The sequence below is a fragment of the Numenius arquata genome, chromosome 13 (genome assembly GCF_964106895.1).
Source record: "Numenius arquata chromosome 13, bNumArq3.hap1.1, whole genome shotgun sequence".
Lineage (NCBI taxonomy): Eukaryota > Metazoa > Chordata > Aves > Charadriiformes > Scolopacidae > Numenius > Numenius arquata.
The window spans coordinates 5,651,869-5,674,817 of NC_133588.1; the positions used below are offsets into that span (position 1 = coordinate 5,651,869).

General features: G+C 45.1%; 1 protein-coding gene across 1 annotated transcript in view; it reads left to right on the forward strand.

Moving 5' to 3' along the window:
- The window catches only part of ZNF423 (zinc finger protein 423), a 235,364-nt gene that overhangs the window by 20,080 nt on the left and 192,335 nt on the right, over positions 1-22,949 (forward strand). The window lies entirely within an intron of this gene.

The window sequence follows — 22,949 nt, forward strand, 5'->3', positions numbered from 1 at the left end:
TGTTTTTTCTGTGTGTGTGCCCACTTCTCTCATTAGGAAGATGAGATCTCTCACCTCGCTTTCTGGGTGCAGAACTGATTTCTGATGGTAATTTTAGGACTCTGGTAGATGGGTACAGACCTCTTTCCCACTGGCATGAATTCTGCGCAACTGTCCGATTTCAGCTGGCTATGGTGTGATGCTGCTAATCCTGAGCTTCCTGTTACACTTTCCAAGAGGGATAGGACCTAGGAATGCGCCAAGAGTTCTTAAAGCCCTGGATGAAGTTTACCTTTATAATGGGAGGGGGACTGCCCAAACTTTGCACAGCTTCAGTCACTAGAGTGCTGTGGTGGATTCGGTTGGCGATGCGATGATACCAATACGAAAATGTGATGTTGCCCAAGTCTGTGAAAGTCTCTTTATCTGCCATAAGCTCCAAATACGCAGCTGCTGATGTTTAACTGAAACTTTGCAAATCTCCCACTGGGCTCTTCAGAATCAGTTCTTGTGTAGCCTTATTTTTTCTTTAGAGATTGTAGGTGTGCGTAATTATAAGTATTTTTGAAAGCTCTAACTATGCCTCATTTAAACTTCTGCAAACATCTTTGTGAGGCCAATTAAATGCCCGCAGAAGAAAACGATCGAAAAATGAAATGGGGAAATGTGCGTTTACCCAGATAGAGCTCGCAGGCCAAGCAAAATGTTATGTTAGCCCAACAAATGGGTTATTCAAGCAAAGTTCTACCAAGACAAACACAGGAGAGTCAAGGGTAAGTGAGTTTTGAAGCAATAAGGGATGTGACCCACTCAAGTTCAGTTCTCAAGATTGCACAGGTTGAGAAGATGCAGCAAATTTAAGGTCTACTTGAAAATGGCATTGGAATGACCCTGAAAAAAAAGCAGTCTGAGCCAAATTTTTCAAGTACTCTCCTAAAATTCAGTTTAGGGTCTGAACCTCTGCACCACTGGATTCTTTTATTTGCACGTATTTACTTGAGTATTGCGAAAGAAGTTAGTACCAATGGAGTCAGTGCAGCTCAACAAGAGGGAGGGATGTGTTATTGTACCCTTGGAATGTGCTGGGGAGGGTATTTTCTCCTTTGGTCACACGTGTGGGGCTCCTGCCCATCCCTGCCCTTGTGGCACTGGGGACCTTGTGCCAGCAGAGCTGGGGCATGGCACGGTGCATCGTCTGTCCCTGGGGGTGATGGCAGCAGTAAGCAGGACGTGCAGGCGGGTGCCGGGGTGGTGTGGCACCACAGGGCCGTTCGGAGAGGAACGGCACAAATGCAGTCACAGGCTTGTCACCTTAGCCGCGTTTCGAGGAACCGATTCTGCTGTACTGAATTTAATTCCCATTTAATTTCCATCAAAGTTAAAAGCGAAACTCGTAACTAACTGGATTGGGCCTAGTGTGTTCGCAGTCTCTGCTGATCAAAAGCAATACTGTTTCTAATTTGAGAAGGACCTTTTTTTTTTTTTAAGGTAGTTTAAAACAAGAGGAAACTGTCACATCCTGAGTGACATCCTGTGTGCTACGGCAGTGTTCTTGCTGCTCAGTGATCAGAATTTCAGCCGAGGGAATAAAATCCAATCCATGTAAAAATGTATTTGCTTTGTGAAAGTCTTGTAGTATCGTACAAGCTATTTTCTGATGGTAAAATGCAAATCTAAAATCTATATCCAAGCGAACAAAAAGATTAATTAAATTAGTTGTCTGGAGGAAATACAGAGGACACTGAGTTATTGATTTTTATTTCAGTAAATTTGTTTTAATATGCAAGATTACATTTTTAATACTTAAAATTATCACAGTGTTTCACAGTGTCATTAATTATTTCTCAAATTGTATTTTGTTCAAGACTGCTAATTTGGTATCCACCGCTGCCTGGCTGCTGACATGTGTTCTGCTGTTTAAAGTGCCCCCAACTTGCAGGGACCTCACTACTACCCAAGCTGTCCATCCCCACCAACCATCTTTGGGTGCTGCTAATTTTAATTTACATTTATTTGGCTTGTTGTTGCTGGAGGGTTTAGGTAAATGCCTGCCCTGGGCAGCTTTGCTGCTGCCTGCCCTGGGGTGGAGGGGGACAGGGAGCCACAGCATGAGCCCCAAGCATCTCCAAAAGAATGACAGCAAACTTCCTGCCCATTCCACCCAGGAGCAGGGTGATTTTTTGGCAGCCATCGGCTGTGCCCAGCTTCCCCAGCTTGGGGAGACTTCACTGGTGCCTCCCGAAGGGTCTGGGTGGGGAGAAAGTCAACAACTTACTCCCCTGCCCACCCGTGTGGGTGATGGGGCTGGCAGCGTGGCCCATCAGGTGGGTGGTGGCAGCACATGGGGACTTTGATCTTTGTATACCATGGTGGGAAAAATCTTCCCAGCAGCCCCGTTTGCTCATCCTTTCATGGTATAAGTGGCCAAAGTGGCAGAGAAGGGAACAAATGGGAGTTTTTGTATCTTGGCAAAATGCTACACAACCTACAAAACATGCCCTCCCTGCGTGCCAAGCTCTTCCCCAGAGCTGGGAAGAGGTGTTCAGCCCACACCATGCCAGTGCCGCATTGCTGCTGGGTGTAAAGCAAGGAGGACCCTGGCTGTAGGGGACACGCTCACCCCACAGCAGTCCCTACCGTCCCTGGGGCCTCGGTGTCTGCAGCATCTCTACATGCAGGGCTTGGCTGGGCTGGAGGCACAGCGAGGGACTTGCTTCCTTAACACAAGTATGTCAAACCAAAGGTGTCAGTTTAAACAACACTGACCTAAAAAGGGCAAGTTTTAATAAATATAGTATGTTTACGAACTCCTTAGTTGTGCCCGGTACTGCTGGAGCCCCAGGTGCTGGCTTTGGCTGTGACACTTGCCTATGACCGTGGGCCTATGAGGTGGCCTTCAGCATCATCAATCCTGCCTGAGGAAGGAGAGGCACCATCTAAAACTCATTCAGCTCTGGCCACAGCATCAGGGGGTGATTTACTCCCTTCTTTAGAATTCAGAAGTCAAACTTAATGAAGATAGATAAGATACGTCGACTCCTCTCCTTAGCTAACTTACTAGCTTTTAAACCTAAATAGATCTGTTAAGGTATATATTTGTATTGCTGCTGGGAAGTTGACAGCATAGTTAATTTTTCTGCTTTATACTCGACATCAAACTGCTGTATGCCCTAAAACACCTGGAGAACACAAACCAGCCTTTTAGAAACGTGCTTAATAACACTTTTTTTTGAGATAAAAAGAGCAATAAAAGGGAAGAGGAAGATGCTGCCTTCTCGGGTACCGATACCCATGTTAATATGGATGCAGGTGAGCGTGTGTTAGCCCACGATGCTGGGTATTAGCTGGGGCAGTGGCATGGTTGGGCTTGATACACGCTCTGGATGCGAATACGCAGGGGAGGAAGCACTGAGAAGGCAGGATGCCGAGCAGTCCCTGTTGTCTGGTGGCCGTCCCTGTGGCACCCCCTGCCCATTGCAGACAGGGTCCTGCAGCTGCTCCTGCCCAGGCACCGCAGTGCTGGGCTCTTTCTTCCAGCAGTTTGGTTTCAGCACAGCAAAAACTACCTGCTGGGGAGCAACGAAAGGGGATTTCTTTAAGGTTGCGAACGTGGCTGTTTGTAGTTTGGGGTATTTTGGTACTTATTTGTTTATTATTTATCCCTTCTTGTCTATTAAAGTGTAAATGTTTATAAGGATAGGGTGGGGAATCACTGGAAACAGTGTTGCAACTCTTGAAGAGCAAAATTTTTGTTTTTAAAGCCTTCAGTTGTCAAAACAGGGCAATGTAGAAAAATCCCTCTGCCCCAGGTGACCATCCTGCCTTGCCACGGTGACACGCAAACTCCCAGCTGTAAATCAGGGTGAAAATGGTCCCTTGGCCAGTTCCAGCCTCTTCCTGGCAGGACCCACAGTATTCAGTGACCATTGCTCTGGAAAAGCAGTCTGTGTAGCCAGGAACTGACTTCAATTTTTAAAAAGTGGTAGTTGACAGCGTGAAACTCAATTGTCAAATAAAGCAGTTAAATAGATCCCGGAATCAGTTGGTCCCAGCTAAAAATAAAGGCGTTGCAGATATGCATGCGAACATATATATAGACACGCAGATGTTTATGCTGTGTGTGAAATACTGCACTGAAGGTTTGCATCTGTGTATGAATCTGTGATATCTCCTGGAGCAAACCCCAAACACGTCTGTAAGTACATCCTGTTTCCAAGTGCCTGGTTGGAGAGAGCACTAAGCTGATGTATGTTAGAAAAACAATACCCTGAATGGTTAGCGCAAGAAGTATTGGTGTTTGGGATAAACTTAGCTGTGACGGCAATTCTGTTCTCTTGAGATACTGTGAAAATGACCAGTGAAAGCCTTGACATCGAAAAATGGTTCATCCTTTCTGTGCATGCATAGTCACTGTAGCTCTTGAGCGTCTTTTGTCCTTTCCTCGCCTTGTGCCAGACACGCGGACAAATGCAATGAACATCGCTCAGGAGCGGTAACGTTCCATAGGCATGTGTAGGTGAAGGGATGCTATGAAGGGTATGTCTTTCTCCTTGGGTTTGTGTTTAAATGTAGATCATGAAGACCTCTCTCCAGACATTCAATTCTTCTCACTTATGGTTCTTTCTCCTCATAGTGCAGCCACTGCGCCATGGATAAGCGTGGCTGGGTGGTCAGAAAGCGTATTCCCTGTTCTTGTCAAACACATAAATGTTAGATTTAATTAAATGAGAAATAACTTGTAGTAAGAACTAGCTAGGCCTCCAGAAACAGGAAAACTTCAGGATTAAGTTCATGATAAAGTGTGAACGATGGAGAGATGATTGTATTTGGGCTCTTTTTTTGCTTTAGAAATGAATCTCATGTTAGACTGAGTTACTCTCCCAGCGTGGTGTTTTCTGCCATCCCCTGCCTGCTGGGATCCCCTGGGCAGGACCTGCTCCTGTGAAGGACCTCTGTGTCCCCAGGTAGCACAAATCGGCAACGCATCCTGTGGGGTGCTGGCAGTCGGGGCAGCTCACCCACTGTCCAGAGACCACCATGAGCAGAAGGTCTGCACCCATCACCTGGCAATCAGGTGAAGGTCTGTAATGGTTACGTGCTGCTTCCTCCTCAGTAGGCTCAGCCTAATGAGGGTGGGCAACCAGGAGCTGCTTCTGGGAGGCAGCGGGAGGATCCGGGCTGGTAAACGATTTCAACAGGATAAACACATCACTTTCTATCAGCCTCTTCTCATTTGGGAGCAGGCCTGTCTTTTCTCCTCTCAATTTAGCTCGATTAAGTGTAGAGAGACAAAATCCATGTTTTTTCTCTTAAAAGTTACAGAATAAAAATTAGGTGAATAGGTAAGCTCTTATGTTTCCTGTCTGCCCTGTGGGATGTTTTCAAAAAACTTTCATAAAGTATATGTAAGCTGCTTTCCAACTCGCTGGCAAATTATTTCACTTTTCTAGCTCTCAAACTTTATTAGATTTGAATATTTGTTCTCATTTCGGTCTATAAAACTGTAAAAGACTGCTTTGAAACCATACTCTTTTTGGCAGATTTGAAATAAATGATATCCAATCCCTATTAGGTTAAAAATAAAATAATCTGACTTACATATGTGAATTGGACTCCAAGGTTTAGGAAAATGTAGAGTGGCAGGAGGCGATGGCATAAATCGTTGGAGATTAACTCAGTGCTATGTATTTAAAGTTAAATATTTTGTGAGCGTGTGGATCCTATAGCTTGATTAAAGCTCTACATTATAGTCTGTGAATGCAGAGTTAGTGTTAATAGCTGGGATAGAACAAGATGTTTCTAGCTCTGCTTTTTTCAACAGTGAAGTGAAAATTCTCCTAATGTTTTGTTACTGCAAAAGTTGTATGATATTTTTTCTTTCTCGTTAAATTTCTGTGCTGTTTCCACCCTCTCCCCCAGTGGCAATGTTGAATCTTGTTTTATAAGAGAAGGATCATTATGTATAATCAAGCAATTTAAACAAATGATCTCTTAGTTCAAGGAGATGTATACTATAATATAAACTTGCTGAAATGACAAGCTGTTGTTCAAAGCACATTGCGCTGCATTTTTTTTTAAGTTATTAAAAGCTTTCTCATTTTGGTTTTCAACGTGGCCCTGGCTGCCAGAGGTTTGGGGTTTTTCACTGGTCACTGGCCTGTTGGCTGGTGCTTTGGTGGCATCACAACAGTGACGGAGATCAAGGAGTATTAATCGGTCTTGTTTCTAGGTAAAGTTTACTGGAAACTAGAGTTAACTGGCTGTCTTTTGAATAATGTGGTACTACAACCCCGAACCCAGCGTTGTCAGCACACTTGTGGGCAAAAAATGTGCAGCTAATGACACGTCAGAAGGTGTTACTGCCTATGAAGCCAGTTGTGGGTGATTATTTTCAAGTGGTGCAGATGCCCAAGGTATGTTGAAGATGACACTTCGCTGCTGCTGAAGCAAAGGGTTTTGTTAAAAGGTATCATTTAAGCTATAGATTTGGAAATGTGGTAGGTTGGTTTTTTTCTCGTGTATGTGATGTTTGAGGGGGGGAAAGAACAAAAGTGTTTGGGGAAAAATGTTTTCCGTGGGTAGTCTGTAGTCAATGTCAGCCATTCGTTCCTGCACTCGTCTGTGGGGCATCCAAGGTGTGGGGAAGGAAGGGTGGAGCCGGAAAGGGGGTTCTGGGGGTGAGCTCCTCTGCCTCCTGCCAGTCCTGGAGTTGCTTTTCAAATTCTCCCTTCCCCTCTCGGTCCTTTCAGAGTGCAAGTTACCCGCATTTCTGTGGGTACTCTGTAAGCGTTGGGGCTGTACGTCATTACCCCGGTGCTGCTTTTACGATCTTGTTACTTCCACGTAAATTAAGGGATGAGTTTGGTTAGAAGAGAAGGCTTCGCTCCAAAGTCCACCGACTCCAATAGACCAGAAACAGATGCCTTTTTTAAAGTCATCTCTGGGTTCAGCTGAGTGGGCGGAAGTGTGGTGTTTTAGCAGACAGATTGTGGTTTTGCACAGCGTCTATCACTGAAGCACAGATGTGAAAAAGAATAGCTTTTAGATTTATTTTCTTAATTCAACAGTGCGTTAACTTATTTAAAATGCAAGTGCATTCATTTTTTTTTTTAATGAATGTCTATAGATTATTATTTTAAAAGAGCAAGAGATGTTTTTTTTTCCTCAAAGTTTAAGGAATTAGAGCAAGCGTCAGCTCTTTTGGGTGTTCTGCACTCTGGAAAGAAGAATAAAAATGTCCAGGCTTGAGTGCAATATCTATGGTGGTTCCTTCTTCAACAGGAGCGACTTACACATCTTATGTTTGAAAGTTGGTTAGTAACTCTCTTTGCCAAAAAAAAAAAAATTCCTGACTTTTAAGTAGGACTTAAAATATTTTAATGTTAAATACCTTAAAGCTTTCTAGTCTTTCATATGTTGGAGCTATTGGTGAGCGGTTGTGGAGGCTGCGTTACCAGTGCGAGCAGTCAGAATTGCCAACACACCTTGCCTTGGTGTCAGGCTGTCTGTTGGTCGGTGTGAGAAGTGGGTAAGTGCAATATTTGCCATATTAGAAGTAAAATATTCCCGGTTTATCTGAAAGGATATGGAAGAACACATCCCATTCCCCTGGATTTGAGTCAAAGGTATGATTTTAGGAGTCTGCAAAGTGGAGAATTTCCACCTTGTGGGATGTTGCTGTGAGGGATGCTCGGGTTGCAGTGAGTAGAGCCATGGCAAAGAGCTCGCTCACGAGGTACCAGCACTAACTGGTGCATGAGGAAGCCTCTGGCATGGCCACTGGTGGCTGGTGCTGAAGGGGTAACGTGGGAAGAGCCAGGAGGTCAGGCGTGAGCTCAAGTCTCCCCGAGTGTAGTAGAATCACAATGATTATTTCACGTGTTTAGAAGAAACATTTGTCTGCTGCTTCCCAGACAGAGACTATCACAAAGCCTTGTCTTAACAAAAAAGCATGGTTTCACATTTTTAGACAAATCACTTGCATGATGGAGGAGAAAGGACGTCTGCACCTTTATCGATTTATGGGGTTGGCTTTCTGATCAATAGAAAGTTTCACATACGCTTGAGTGACGTTCACCTTAACAGCCCATCCTTGAAACCAGTCAGCACTAATACAAACTGATGGTTTCCCAGAACACTGTAGTGTCCGTAACTCGTACCGAAGGGATGTCAGCAGCCGACCCCCTCTCTACCGTATTGCTGCCGAGGCAGTTCATTTGTCAGCATGACTTGGAGTCGTTTCTGTACTGATGCCTGCACGGCCAAAGCCCGCCTACATTGTGAAGCATGAGTAAGCATGGACCCAGCACGGGCACAGCTTTTATTTACTGCAGAATTTCCATAGGATTATGTAATTCTGTCAGGAAATCAACAGAACAACAGAGAAATCTCATTAACAGGGAAAAATACAAGTGTGGATAGGAAATATATTCAGATGTCACAAAAATTTGTAGAGGAGCTCTGCTTCACTGACCCATTGGCTATGGGTGAAGTTTGCCTGGGAAAAAACATTAGTTCAGCTAAGTAACCTTGTTTGCCTCAGGTGTAAATTAATTATCTGAGCATTTTATAGTGGTTAGATTTTATAGTGGTTAGAATGGAATAAAGTTCTTTTGGAAGGTGGGAGCTTTTATGTGTTAGTTTGGCTTTAAGAAAGATATCTGCAGATTATAGGAAGCCTTAACAGAAACTTCAAACTTGAGGGAACTAACTTTTCACACAGCAAAACTATCAGCACGGCTACAGCTTGTCTATGTGTGAATAACCTTGCGTCTGCGTGTGGTTCTGACATGGGAAGTTTATTCCGAGTGTTGTTTCGTAACACCTATTATGGTACCTTTTATTTAGGGAAGTGGGGCTATTTTCATTCTTCTTTCAAGTCCCATTCATTTAGTTCGCTGAACTTAAAATACAAAACTTTATGCAAGTTGTATTTCTTTAGGGAAACTTCTGTCAACGTACTGGCTTGAACTGCGTGTGGAAATCCCCACGCCCCGTTTCCCAGGCTTAGCAGTACTTCGAGGAGACAGGACTTAGGGTTTTGGCAGCCTTCCTCCCGACAGAAGACCAGAAATCAAAACAAGCAAATAAATATGACAAGGAAATGTTGCAGAACACAAAGCCCTGACAGGAGCACTTGTCAGAGAGGAGCAGACACAATATAATTTGCCTCCAAGTAAAGATGGTTTCAGCTAATGTTATTCCCCATGGTCTCTGTCCATAGAATAGAGATTTTAACAGCTCTGGAGGCAGAGGCAGAAGGGGCTGGCAGCCTTACGAAGGGGGATGAGGGTGGTTGCTCATGCCCTTTGTGCTGCCTTTGTTTCTGCAGATACTTTCAGGGTTCCTGTCCCGAGCATTGCATTTACTCTTAAACTGGGCCATTTCTTCCTGTATCACAGCTGCACGCTTGGCAGGTTCATTCCCTCCTGTCCCCCAGATAATTGTAAAAATGGGCACTAATGAGACCATCCCGATGTACTCACCTGACTCCACACCAGCGTTTCTGCACGGTGGCTGAAGAAGTGCCTGTCCCCTGTAGCTACCACAGATGCGTACCCTTACACAAGCACGGGTGTAGAAACAAGTGTGCATTTACACAAGCGTGCAGGTGCTGGGCATTTTCAGAAGGGACACAACCGTGTGGTAAAACCAGCTAAAAGCCTCCACGTTTGCCTGGAAGACTCTGCAGGCTCCTAGAGGAGAGGTTTGCTCTGGCTTCGGTTTAGTTTTGCTTTGGTTGCAGCATCCCTGAATATTCACTGGTGGTGGAGAGCAAGATAAGTACGTGTCCCTTCAGCATTTTATGAAACAAAGTAATGCAGATATCTATAAGTGAGACATGACATGAAGCGTACAGATAGTAAGTTTGGAATAGTTCTGGGAGTTAAGAATTTACATGTCTTTATTAATTATTAGATGTTATTAGTGAGTGACTAAGGAACTGGGAAGCTCTAAGCGTTCTTTTGAAGTAGTGTACCCAAATTAGGCTAAATAAATAAATAAATCTAAAAATGTCGGGGAATGTCTGCTCTAATGAATTTTCTAAATACACAAATCACACTTATTAAATCAGTGGATCTTTTTACTGTAAAAATATTATTACTGTTACACTGGGGAAATCCATTCAGAATTATAAAATATTTGGAAACTCTATGTTTCATTTCAGTGGAAAGATTGTAAGTTTAATCGGAATAAAAAAAAATAGGCTTTGGGATAAAGTTTTAAAAGCCAGCTTTCCTCCTTTCTTTGTACGTGTGCCAATTTTCAATAAGAACTGTGTTCCCCTTTTAGTCTTGTTTAAAATAAACTACATGTATAACAAGATGTTGAAATTTATTTATGGTATGTTAGCACTAAGGACAGGTTGTTAAGGGGTCATAAAAAATATTAGTTTCCACTTTATGGTGGCTGAGTTAGTTTTTCTGCAAATTAAATTTGACTCTACGAAGGGATATATATGATATATACAACTTTCTCTCCCTCATTGTAATTTCTTTCACGTTAATGCAGCCAACAAAGCCTGTCGTCTTAGTAGGAAGGATCTCAGCTGGAGAATTTCCCTTGACCTGTGCGATAAAATTCGGCAGTAGGAAAGTGTGGGGTACCGAAGCCTGGGGAGTGTGGAGTGTCTGCTCACGTGGGTTATTCCGTGTGACCGAAGAAACTTTTCTCGTGGCGAAGGAGGCAGGATGAGTTGCTGGATTTTCCATGCTTTGCAGCTGCTTTTATTTGCCCTTTTATCTATTATTTCACTTCACGGTATTTATTTCATACCATTTGTGTGTTCCTTCATCAAAGTATCTAGGCTTGCGTAAAAATTAAGACAGACTTTCCTGTTAGTATTTAAGAGGCAGTACAGAAGAGTGTATTGTTTTATTATTAAAATACAATTTATGAACCAGAAACTATCATAGATGCAAATTTATACTTTACACTTTTTTTTTTCTTAATAAGAATATGTATATTTTCATCTGGGGAGAAAGCAGCATTAAAATGAGCGAGCCTGGGGAGTATTGCCACACACACAGCCACACACACACGCGTACTCTTGCATGCACAAAAGCGACACAGCGAGCTGTTTGCTCGAGAAACAAACTCCTACAAACAGCCCTGGAAAACCCACGCTTGCTCGGGAAAGCTGGAGCCCTCCTTGTTTGGCCCCGTGATGGCAGCAAAGCGGGTGCACGGACAGCCCGGCGGACTTACGCTTTTGGAAATTTGGGTCTTTCTGGTTGGGACCAGCATCCCAAGAGGAGGGGAAAGGGGGAAATAACTCCACTCACCAGATGGGTTTTTCCAAGCCCTCGCAGCTCTAATTAAAATGGCTGGTCAGGAAAAGCCTCATCTCTTTTCCTTTTCCTGTGCTACCTACGCTGCAAACATAGGTCACTAGTGAAAAAAATTCCAAGTTTGACGGATTAGCAGTAAAAATCAGTGTATCTTTTTCAGGCTGAAGTGTAGAAATCTTGTCAAAGATATACTTTTTTTTTTTTTTCAGCTGTGATTAATAGCCCTGGGCGCTGAGTGGTGTATTTGTGGAGGGGAGCCTGATGCTAAACAAAGTGTTTGGTGCAGCAGCTCTGCTCCTGCTGGAGCTCGCCGCAGCAGGGACGAGGGCTTTAGGCATAACGTAGTAAAACTTGCTTTGAAGAATTATGAAGTAAGAGACTTAAACATGTGTAAGAGTAGAGTTTTTGTATGTTTTACCATTTCATCAGCGACCCTCAAGGTAATTGCTGCTATTTAAGTAATTTTCTATTCTTTTTATCACGTTTGCAAGTGTGAATGTTTCATGGGCATTAAACTCTCTACCTTGAACCTAAGTTTGAAAATTAGGGTCCCCCCACTATCTGGGACAGCTCAGGATGGAGGCTGACAGATACTGCGCCACATTCCCATGAAATAGGAGATCTGCTTCTGTTGGGTCTGGATGAAATCCATGGTGGGAAAATTGCTGTGAAGTGGGACTTGGATTTATGGTGATGCTGAGATGAGCTGTAGAGCATTGCATCCTGACAGCAGCTCCTCGCCAAAGGTAAGGAAAAGGCCACTTGCTGTCCACGGCAGGAGGGTCTGGAGGGACGTGGCTCTTGGTCTGACCGTGGCAGATGGGACGGTGAACAGGGGTTTTTGTGAGCTTTTTTTATTACGGAACTGATGGTTGGTCGGATGGTTTTGACTAAGCAGAACACAGAAGGGTGATGCCTATTAGCAGTGGGGAGCAGACAGCAGTCCGAGGTAGTGTGTACTGGGTCTGCTGGTGCACGTAAATCTCTTTATGTGCTTACCAGAGCAAGAGGTAGTGTACAGAGTTATGGCCTCGCTGCCTATCTGCAGAGCCTAGTTGTCTACTTCTGTTCTTCCCTGGTTTGATTCTTGCTTCCATATAAAAGTTTATGTAAATTAATTTCAGAATATTCCCCTCTTTTTGTGTCATTAATCAGTGTTAGATGTTAACCTTTCAGCATCCTCATTAGCTGCCTCAAGACAGGGCCAGCATATGTAAATTATTTTATTAGGTATCCTGTTTACAGGGGAACTTTATAGTCCTAATGTAAAAATAGTGCTCTTTCCTGTCTGTGTTTTTTTTTTTTTCTTTTCTTTTTTCTTCTGGAGAAGCAAAGCATGCAATAAATCTGACTTGGTGAGACCTTGCATCCCCTGTGCGAAGCCCAGTGTTAGAACTTCATGGTGCTTTGCTTCGTTCTGAAACTGCATTTTACTGTAGCCACCTTTTTTTTTTTTTTTTTTTTTTTTTTTTTTTTTTATGTTCAGGAAACAATAAAGGGCTTTTTGGCATCCCTTTGGCCTGTCCCATCCCTCCAGCTGAACTCTACCATATGCACCTTGTCTCTGCCAACTGCAACTCTCTGCTGTCTTCCAACGCAGAGCCCCCATGTCCCATGTGTTTGCAAAGACTGTCCTAGGTGATACCTGAGACTTGTGTACCTTCACTCACCAGGTGTCTGTGCTCAGAACCACATGGGTGGTAGCAGAGCCATCACTAGTACAACTCTTACACACAAATTTTGGAGGAAGGTGTAAGAAATTGCAAGTCTTTGAGTAGCAGCTTGGTCTCTGCACTTGCTGACCCACCTCTGGTCTGTCACTTCTCGTGGTCTCTTGCATTATTGTCTTGTCTTTGGGTAACTTCAACCTGCTTTTGGCATTTTTAGCAGAGCAAGGGATCATTTCACAACATGCAAATTCAACTCATGGAATTAAAGTCTTGGCCATGAATTGTAGGTGTGTTAATTCCCCTGTTCTTTACTTTCCTTGTTTCGGTTTGTTAGGGTTTCAACACGTATGTGTTTCTGTCATCCAGCAGCATTCCAGATGGAGCAAGAATATTTAAACTTTCAGTTGCTGAAGTAAAATACATGATTTTATGAGCAACGTGGGGAATGCCAGATTCACCTGTTTTGTTTCACTTGAGCTTTAAAGCGCCTGTTTACTTGTAGATCTATTTTTGAAAGAAGGTGCAGACACTATGGTGACAGTTGCCTTAGAAATGCATATAATAATGCAGGGAGGAGCGTACCCAGAGGCGGCTGGTGCTTGCCATCCCCTATCCCTGTCCACAGGAGCTGGCTACCCTGCACCCTGTGTCCTCGTGCATCTCTACTTCCCTCCCCACCTCTTTGTTGTCTGCCCCATGCCTGTGCTCTTGCCCCACCGAAGCTGGGGTGGTGTGGGCTGGAGCTTAGCCTGACCGGGGCAGGTGAGGGTAGGGACTCTGGGTGCTCCCATCCATTTCCAGTGGAGCTTATGGCAGAGGATGGATCTGGGGATGTAGCACATCAGCGGAAGCTCCGTGCTGGGCACGGATGGGCCATCGGTGGGATGGGTCCCTTGTGCTGGGTGGGATGTGCCCCACCAGCCTCATAGGGTCATAGAATCACAGAATGGTTAGAGTTGGAAGGGACCTTAAAGATCATCGAGTTCCAGCCCCCCTGCCCTGGGCAGGGACACCTCCCACCAGACCAGGTTGCTCAAAGCCCCATCTAGCCTGGCCTTGAACCCCTCCAGGGATGGGGCATCCACAGCTTCTCTGGGCAACCTGTTCCAGTGTCTCACCACCCTCACAGCCTCATGACCAGGCAAACTCCAGGCAGAAAAAGCAGAAGGATTGCCGAACTCTAGTCCTGTTCTTGCATTTTTGAAGTGGAAGCAACAATTAGAAACAGCCACTATTAAAAGAGATTTTTGTCCAAAAAGGTAGGTGGACCCCTGTACTGGGGACGCAGGGAGGTGGCGCAGCCCAATGCAGGGCAGAGGAGGGACTGACAGCACACCCAGCAAAAGGGACTGTTTCCCTGTGGCAGAGCAGTGGGGTGATGCTTCCTGATGAGATGTGGGGGATCTAAAACTGAACGTTCCCTGTGCCGGCCGTTGCTGGGGTGGTTTGGCACCAGAGTGCTGGGAAAATGTGGTTCTCGTGCAGGGCTGAGGTGCCGCTGCTGCTGTGGGTCTCAAACATGGCACAGAGCAGGGGCCTTCTCAACCAGGTGCCTCTTCCAGGTCAACCTCTAAATTCCTGCACGTTTCACAGATTAAATACCACATATTGCAATTAAAAGGAGAAAAGAAAAATAAAATCTGCCCTGCCCTCTGGGGATTAGCCTTCAGTGACAAGCTGTAGAACCGTCAGGAAGAGTATTGATCCCAAATCTATAATGTAAAGTATGGAAAAGGGGTGTCTGCAGGCCCAGTTTTAAGAGCTATAAGCTTAATGTATTGCATGTATAAGGTGTTGATCGTGAGAGCAACCTGAAACATTGGCTGCATTTCATTACACCGTACTCTTGTATTTATTTACATAATAGATTTTGATGGGAAATATCTGTCTCCAGTGGAGTCTGTGAATTAGAAACACAAAAACTAAATATGAGCACTGGGAATAAATATGCTCTGGCTTGTGAGTCAGGTGTGCGGTCCATGGGAAGGGCTCTGATTAGCCGTTATGTATGTCCTATGGTCTTCCTCGTCTTGCAGAGATGAGGTTTTTATTTACAGTGATTCCTTTCTGTAGTTGCGGTTACATTAAGTTTTGCCGTGGCGTTAGAAGAGGCAGGCCCGTTAGCTGCGCGCAGATTTACTGTGCGAGTTTAAGCTAATGGATACTTATCAGGCAAGCTGTATTTGGTGATCGTCCATCATTTGCTCATTAAACAGTGTATCTAAGTGATTCTCATTTCCTCCCTGCCATGTCTGGAAAGGAGGAAACTAGACACATTACGATGGAATATTAATGTCCTGGAGGATTTAGCCACCCATAATTAGATCTCCTTTGCATAAACCTGCTAGTGCTACCTTATTTTGTTGTTTGTCTTGTTCTCCTTAATCACCTTCAAATCTCTTTCTGTTCCTATCTCTTTTTCAGTTTTCCTTTGTAATTCTGTCCCCATTTGTCTCGTCCTTCTTCCTTTTTTTTTCTTTTTTTTTTTTTTCTTCTCTTTTCCCTGACCTAGAGAGCACAGCAGTCTGGGTTTCCCCACTCCTCCCTCCTTCACACAAAAAGGCAGACTTTGCCAGCAAAACCCAGAGTCTCTGCCAAGCCCTGTTACTGACTTTGGAGAAAGCAGCTAGAGAACTTGTGCAAATTTAGGTTCTGAACTAGCTAAATAAGCCATGTCAGTAAACCCTCTTGTCTTATTCCCTGGCCTGCTGGCCCATGAAAGGACTAATATATAATGGTCCTATTTAAGGTGGAAAAACCCCTCCTGGCCAAGGGCCACCGATGGCTGAATCGGCCGTGCACTGGGGAGAGAACAGGGAGGCGGCTCTGGAGCTGCTCTTGGGATCTGTGGGGGGACCATGCGCAGTTCCCGGGGGCTAGGGCACAGTGAGGAATATGCCGTCACCTCTCTGGGGGTGCCCTGGTGTCCCAGTGCTCCTTTCCACTGACCACCAGGGAAAAAAATGGCAAAGTGTTACTAAAGGTAGATGGAAATGATCGCGCAAACAAGCAAAATATCTAGTAAACACAGGGAGACCTGGCAGCTGTCCTCCTGCAAAGTTGGTTTTCTGAGGGGAGTAAATTGGCTCAGATGGCTGGTATAAAGCACCCCCGGCTGCTTCTGCTGGGTACCTTTGTGCTCCCCTGGATATTGGCAGGGAGGCACCAGGGGGATTTCCCTTTCCTTTTAGCTGCAAGGTGCAGTAAATCATAGAATAGAGTTGGAAGGGACCTTAAAGATCATCGAGTTCCAACTCCCTGCCATGGGCAGGGACACCTCCACTAGAGCAGGCTGCTCAAAGCCCCATCCAGCCTGGCCTTAAACGCTTCCAGGGATAGGGTATCCACAGCTTCTCTGGGCAACCTGTTCCAGTGCTTCACCACCCTCACAGGAAAGAATTTCTTCCTAATACCTAATCTAACTCTCCCCTCTTCCAATTTAAAACCATTACCCCTTGTCCTGTCGCTACATTTCCTGACAAAGAGTCCCCTCTCCAGCTCTCCTGTAGGCTCCCTTCAGATATTGGAAGGCTTCTATGAGGTCTCCCCAGAGCCTTCTCTTCTCCAGGCTGAACAACCCCAGCTCTTTCAGCCTGTCTTCATAGGGAAGGTGCTCCATCCCTCTGATCATCTTCATGGCCCTCCTCTGGACTTGCTCCAACAGGTCCATGTCCTTCCTGTGTTGAGGACTCCAAAGCTGGACACAGTATTCCAGGTGGGGTCTCGCGAGTGCAGAGTAGAGGGGTAGAATCACCTCCCGCAACCTGCTGGCCACACTTCTCTTGATGCAGCCCAGGATGCGGTTGGCTTTCTGGGCTGCCAGTGCGCACTGCTGGCTCATGTTGAGCTTCTCATCCACCAACACCCCCAAGTCCTTCTCCTCAGGGCTGCTCTCCAGCCATCAGAGATGCATCTGAATATGTTCTTAGGCACCTATTCTCAGTACACTGGCAAAGCCCCACAAAACTTCCTCTTTTCCTGCTGAATGTGAAGGTTTCCCTCTGCACAGGGATGGGAGAAAGGCAGCCCAGTTCCTCGGGGGGCAGCGTGCTCTGGCTAGGGGCCGGCTGGGCACCCCGCTGCACTGCTGGGCAGTGGTCTGCAGCTCTGCTGCAGCGGTACTTCATTTAAAAAAACAAATGCGACTCTTTTTCATACTGCTGCTTTCCTCTGCTGCTCTTCTGCAGATTTTTGTGTTGCGGACTTTTGTCTCATCGCTATTAGGAGGTGGAGAATCTAACAGGGAACTTCTAAGTGGGAGAGTGCGAAAGCCTTATGCCCAGCTGGGATGTAATCAGAACACAAGAGGCTAGCCGGCTTCTGCTCAAAGTAGCCATTTCCAGACTCTATTTTTTTTCATTTTTTATTTTTTTTTCTGTTTGCCACTGCAACTTTTGGTAGCAGCTCCTGGTGCTGTGCAGGACCTGGTCCTGTGCTACTCTGGGCAGTAGGCTGAGTGAGAGCAGAGGCATCCTGCCCCTTCTCCTTATCTTTCCGATTCAGGAACAAGCCCATCCACACCTCTCCAAGACTCTCGTTGTGTATGGAAAATACCAGGCTATTTAAAGTGTAAAGATTGTTAACATCTTTTGTGCTCCTGCCATGCCAAGCAGCTGGAAACTGGCTAATTTGCAATCCTCGGTCCACAAAGTTTTGAGCATCCTCAGCTCCCTTTGACTTCGTGGAAATGGAAGCTGCTCTGCATTTTGCAGGATTAGGAGCGCTGTATCAAATCCCAGGCTGCGAGTGCGGTGGGATGAGTCGCAGCAGATGAATGGCGGTCAGATGGGGCTATTCTGTGTCTTACGCTGATTCGGGAGCATGTAATTTCATGTGATGGGAGGGACAGAGCAAAGGCTGGCTAGGACAGCACGGAGAGATGTGCTCCTGAAAGGCAGCAAAGATTACAGAAGATCACAAAGCTCTGGCTTGCGAATACCTACAGCTAGGTCAGGGAAAATATGTGATTATTGTGCGACTGGCTTACAATGCGGATCGGTGCTGGAGTATTTCTCTAGAGGGAAAGCTGTGAATCTTGACACGTACACTACAGCTGATACGCAGGCATCGGCGAGATTTCCCCAGGTTTATCTGAGAGCATTCTGTCACTGACAAAAATCTGACAAAATCCTCCAAACTACAAAGTGGCACCGGCATTTTCTGCATTCAAACTGCTCTCTATGTGGTGTTTTCAAAGGTTCCTTGTGGGTGAAGGAGCGGCCCTGGTCCCGAATGCAGCTCTTGGTAACAGCCCTAATTCAGGAAAGTTTCCCCATCAGCCGGGGACTTGCTTGTAACCCGACACATTTCTCAGCGGTTTCCCAAACTGTCACAGTTCCTGACATTTTAGTTAGCATACTATGGAGTTTTTATATTATGGGAAGTGTTAAACCGGTCCTTGTGGTCCTTGAAGCCTGTGTAATAGGATAAGGGAGCATACACACGCCATCTGAATTACTGAGGGGCTGTTGCTCACTTGTAAAGCTTGATTGCATCTAGAAATCAACATTTGGTTCGGAAGCGTCTTACTTTGATAAGGTTAACTTCTTTCCTGGGAGTGATAAAGTGTTAAATAAGCACTGTGACTGTGAATGGAGTTCAGGTAATGGTAGCCCCATAAATAGATGTTCTGACTCTTAGGGGAATGGATGCTGAATCCTTTCAGAAGTTTCTCTGAGCACAAAGAACCGAAATCTTTGAGCCTGTACCACTCGTGACCTAGCAATTAAATAAGCATCCTTGGAGAACATCTGAGACGAGCGGGCAAAATGCAGATATTTGGGGGGGGGTGTGTGTGTGTGAGTGCTGTGTTGTGATGTTGCCATTGCCAAGTTCCTCCCTGCATCAGCCCTGTCCCTGCTCTGGCTCTTGCATTCAGGCCTCACAATGAGTTGGAGCAGAACAGAGGTCTTCTCCAGGCATGAGAGCAGCAAGTCCTCCTGTGCTGGGGCAGAACTGGGGGGTGGAAGCAAACGTTACGTCCTCCTGCTGCTGTCTAACTCCTCCCTGCACCAGGCCACGGGTGGGCAGTGCACAAGGTTACTGATCTTTGAGCTGACTAACAAAAAACATTTTCTACGCTGCCAGACCAAGGCTATTTTCCAGTCAAACCCAGTCTTCCTGAAGGGTTTCAACTTCATAGATGCCTCCAGATTTCACCAAAGGGAACGGCTGTTGTAGCAGGCATATTCTTGAGTGAGTTTCCTATAACTATCTCGTAATCATCACCTTGAAGGATGCAGCAAAGAGTGTCTCTGTTTTCATTTCCAGTACTTTATCTCTGTGTGCTGGCAAACACTATGGACCCTTTACAAAAGAGAAGGAAAAAATGTTAATGCTTTAAAAATAGCAGTTTAGTGCTGCGAGTGTTGATGTCGAGGTTTAGTATTTGACTTTGAAACTGTTTCTTGCCCATCTTTTTTTCTAATCAACTGTGTAGTGAAGTTGGCGTTGGGAGATGTGTGCCTTCTCCATTGGTGGACTGTGGTGCACCTCGGGTGCCGTTCTGTTGATGAAGCAGAGTGGGACCGAATGGTCCTCTTGCTGTATTGTCTCTGTATTACTGAAGGAGTAAAGGTATGCTTTTTCCAAAACATTTAAAAATGATCATTCCTGTGGTTGCAGCCAGGTGCGAAGGCACACAACAAAATATAGGGAGAAAATGGGGGTGAGTTTGTGAAGGAAAATGGCAAGTACCCAACAAAAACTCGTGAACATCCTGCCCAAAGCTCAACATGAGTGATTTTGGGTGTCTTCACTTTCAATGCCCAGTATGAAACATCTCCAAAATGTCATGAAATGCTGAGCCTTCACCATTATGTCACTAGGGTTCCCATGAAGTATTTAGAGCTGATATAAGATCTCTAGTTGCTGTATAAGATCTCGTGTCTCTATCTTCAACTATGCTGCTGTTTCCTGTGGTATTCCCAAGCTGCAGAGTGTTTCAGGTTCGTGGGTGGCTCCTGCCCGCTGTGGGAACATCAGTGCCATGACCTTGTGTGTCTACGCCTTCAGAGTCGTTAACTACAAAGATGGAAGCATCTAGTCCATGGCTTCAGTACTTATGACTGTGGCTGATGTGTCTTAGAAAACATATTTTGCTGCTCATGAAACAGGAATTATTTTGCTGTGCAATGTATTTTGGAAGTGATTGTGTTGAATGCATTGTACCTCTTCACTGGCTTTTTTGTCCATTACTGCTACTTATATACTAGCATCCACAAAGTGAAGTGAACATTAATGCACACTGTTCACCTGAGTCCACCTAGCTTTCAAGGAATGATGAGAAAAATAGTAAGAAACCAAAACTTTAACTGAAAAATCAACTGAAGTGAATGACTCCTGACTAGTATTATGGACTAAGGGTTTTGTGGTGTGTGTGTGTGGTGTGGTTTTTTTTTTTTTTTTTTTTTTAATCGATTCTCAGTAGTGAGAGCTGGAAATCCCTTCACAGCTGTAGCAACCAAATCTGTTCTGGACCCACTCTGCCTTAGGGCTTGGCCAAGCCCTAAGGCAGCCCCCAGGGGGGTCTGCTTGCTGATGGGGGTCTGTAGGACTACTGTCCCCAGAGACCACCCTCTGGTCTCCAACCATCCCAGGAAAGCTCCTTCTGCTTCCCTGCGAGTCCAGTAACAGCCGTGTGCAACGGAGGGCAAATTTTGGCTGTGTCTGCTTGGGTGTTGAAGTTGAGTTTGGGAGGAAGAAACCGATTATCTCTCCCTCTGACTTCTGTGGCTTGTGCTTACTGCTGAGGTAAAGGCAGCAGTGACACCACTTCAAATGCCGGCTCCTTAAATAACAGTTTATATCCAGAAGATTAAGGCAGCCACAGAGGAACCTCTCAGCTCTTGGTTTTATGCCCATTATGGAGAGTGTGGAGACACTTAACTCAACCACACACAGTGGGGTTAAGTGTCTCCCTACAATTACACTTGGTGCCTGTGACAAAGCCTGATCACCTATTTTTTTATTTTATTTTATTTTTTCTTCAGCTTCACAGACACCTTTCCTTTCCCAGCCTCTGGGACCTCTTAATTACACCTGTGTATAGACCTAATCTTTCTCTTCTGGATGCGACGTGCTTTTGCCCCTTGTTTCTCTATGCCCGCTGCCTGGCTTAGTGGGTGGATGGGCAGGACAGGATCAAGTGCTTGGTTCTGGGCTCCTGACTGGCCATCACCGTGACCACGCTGCTCCATAAAAACCACCTAACACCGGCCCTGGGCCGTGCCAGCCTGGCCTTGCCCAGTAGTCATGTCCTGCCTGGATGTGTTTGGGCACCCCCAGCCGGCACCACAGCCAGCAGCGTGGGGTCCCAGTTTCCTCCTGGCAGTGCTCCTGCCCCGTGCCCACTGTCCAAGGGGACAATTTGACCTGCTGCCCAAGAGAAACATCAGTCCAACACAGCAATGTTTTTTGGAGAGGCCTCAGCTGTTACTTTTTCTTATGGTTGATTCTATGAAAGATGATGTTTGCTTAAAAAATTATAAAGAAAAAAAAAGAGGAACAGTGGTGTGAGCAGCAGCTGCAGGGAGATGCATCTGTGTCTAAGCTCAAGAGGCTCCATCCCACCGGCCCCCTCCTTACACGGAGGTGTAGCGCTGTCAGCGACGTGGTGGGTCTGTGCAAATGGAGGGGGAGAACCTGAAACCATGGCTGCAGTAGTATAAAGTGAATTTAAGTGCCATTTTCTTCACATACATGTTCTCTGTCCCCTTTTCAGTCATTAGGGAGCAAAGCAAATTAATGCCAACAGAGGCTGACTCAAACCTTTGCCCTCATTTAAGGGATTCCAAAAAATGCAGTTTTGTTACGTGCTGGAGCCAGCTGCCCTACAGCAGCTCAAGGACTAGAGCAGTCTCCGGTGTTTAACCAACACGAAAGGCAGTGCGTTGCTAAAATTGCCAATGACCACTACTGATCTCGTACTTCTACTTGACTAGGAGTGAATTTATTGCCTTTATGTATTTTAGCAGACTGACTTTTTTTATCTGTCTAGGACAAAAGGTAAAGAAATAAAAGAAACCCACCTCAGCATAAAAGTAGTAATATAAAAAACTGTCCAAGCAAGCCAAACAAAAAGCAGTCAAGAATAAAATATAAATAAAACATTCCACGTGTCTGTTATGAGTAAGGTACATGAAGTGCTAACTTAGCTTATTTAGTTTTGAGGCAAAAACCCCACATATGTAGATTGCAATGTTAAAACAGAGATAGATTTGTGTAAGAGTGAAATTGTATTTAGGATAACCATGGCCAGAGTTTTTCTACTAAGAGATGGGTCAAAATGGGAACAAGATGGTGGTTCACAGAACACAAAATGGTAGGTGAGCCCCTAGGAGGGAGCAGGCGTGAGCCAAGCCCTCTCTGCCGCTGTCAGGGAATAGCACCGATAATGGCTTCAAGAAGCTCCTAGCTTTGTATCTTGTTTTTCTCTGTCATTCTGGAATTTAATATTAATGTGACGTGGCCTTTATGCTAACGTAGACCTTTTGTAAAAAGTACAACTGTTTGTCAAGTATGATTTTTCAGAAGAAGTGGCCAAGTTCCGTGCTCCACTGTTAGTAAACTTGAAGACGAACAGGAGCGGAGCCATGCCCTTCTGTGGAGTATGCATTTGTTTATGGTCTGGACATAAAATCAAAATTTGTCAAGGCACTGCCTGTGTTAATTATCTTCTGTGTTCATAATGCCACATGATGTCACCATTGACACCAACCTGACAGATAAGCTTACAGGATGCCAGAATTCCTTACTGGATTGAAAAAAGTGGGAGGAAAGCACAAAATCAAGAATCTTGTGATGAAAATGTAAACACTCAATGTAAATGCTCACTGGAGCAGGACCCAGGGTCTGGGCACACACGTCCCATCTGTTTGATAGGGGCTGTGCTTGTGGCTTTGTGATGTGGTTTGGATTTCAGTTGCAGAATTGTGTAGAATTTGTATTTGAACCCAACACAATTTAGATAAAAGAATTAGAGATTGTCCAGTGCATGGAATAAATACTT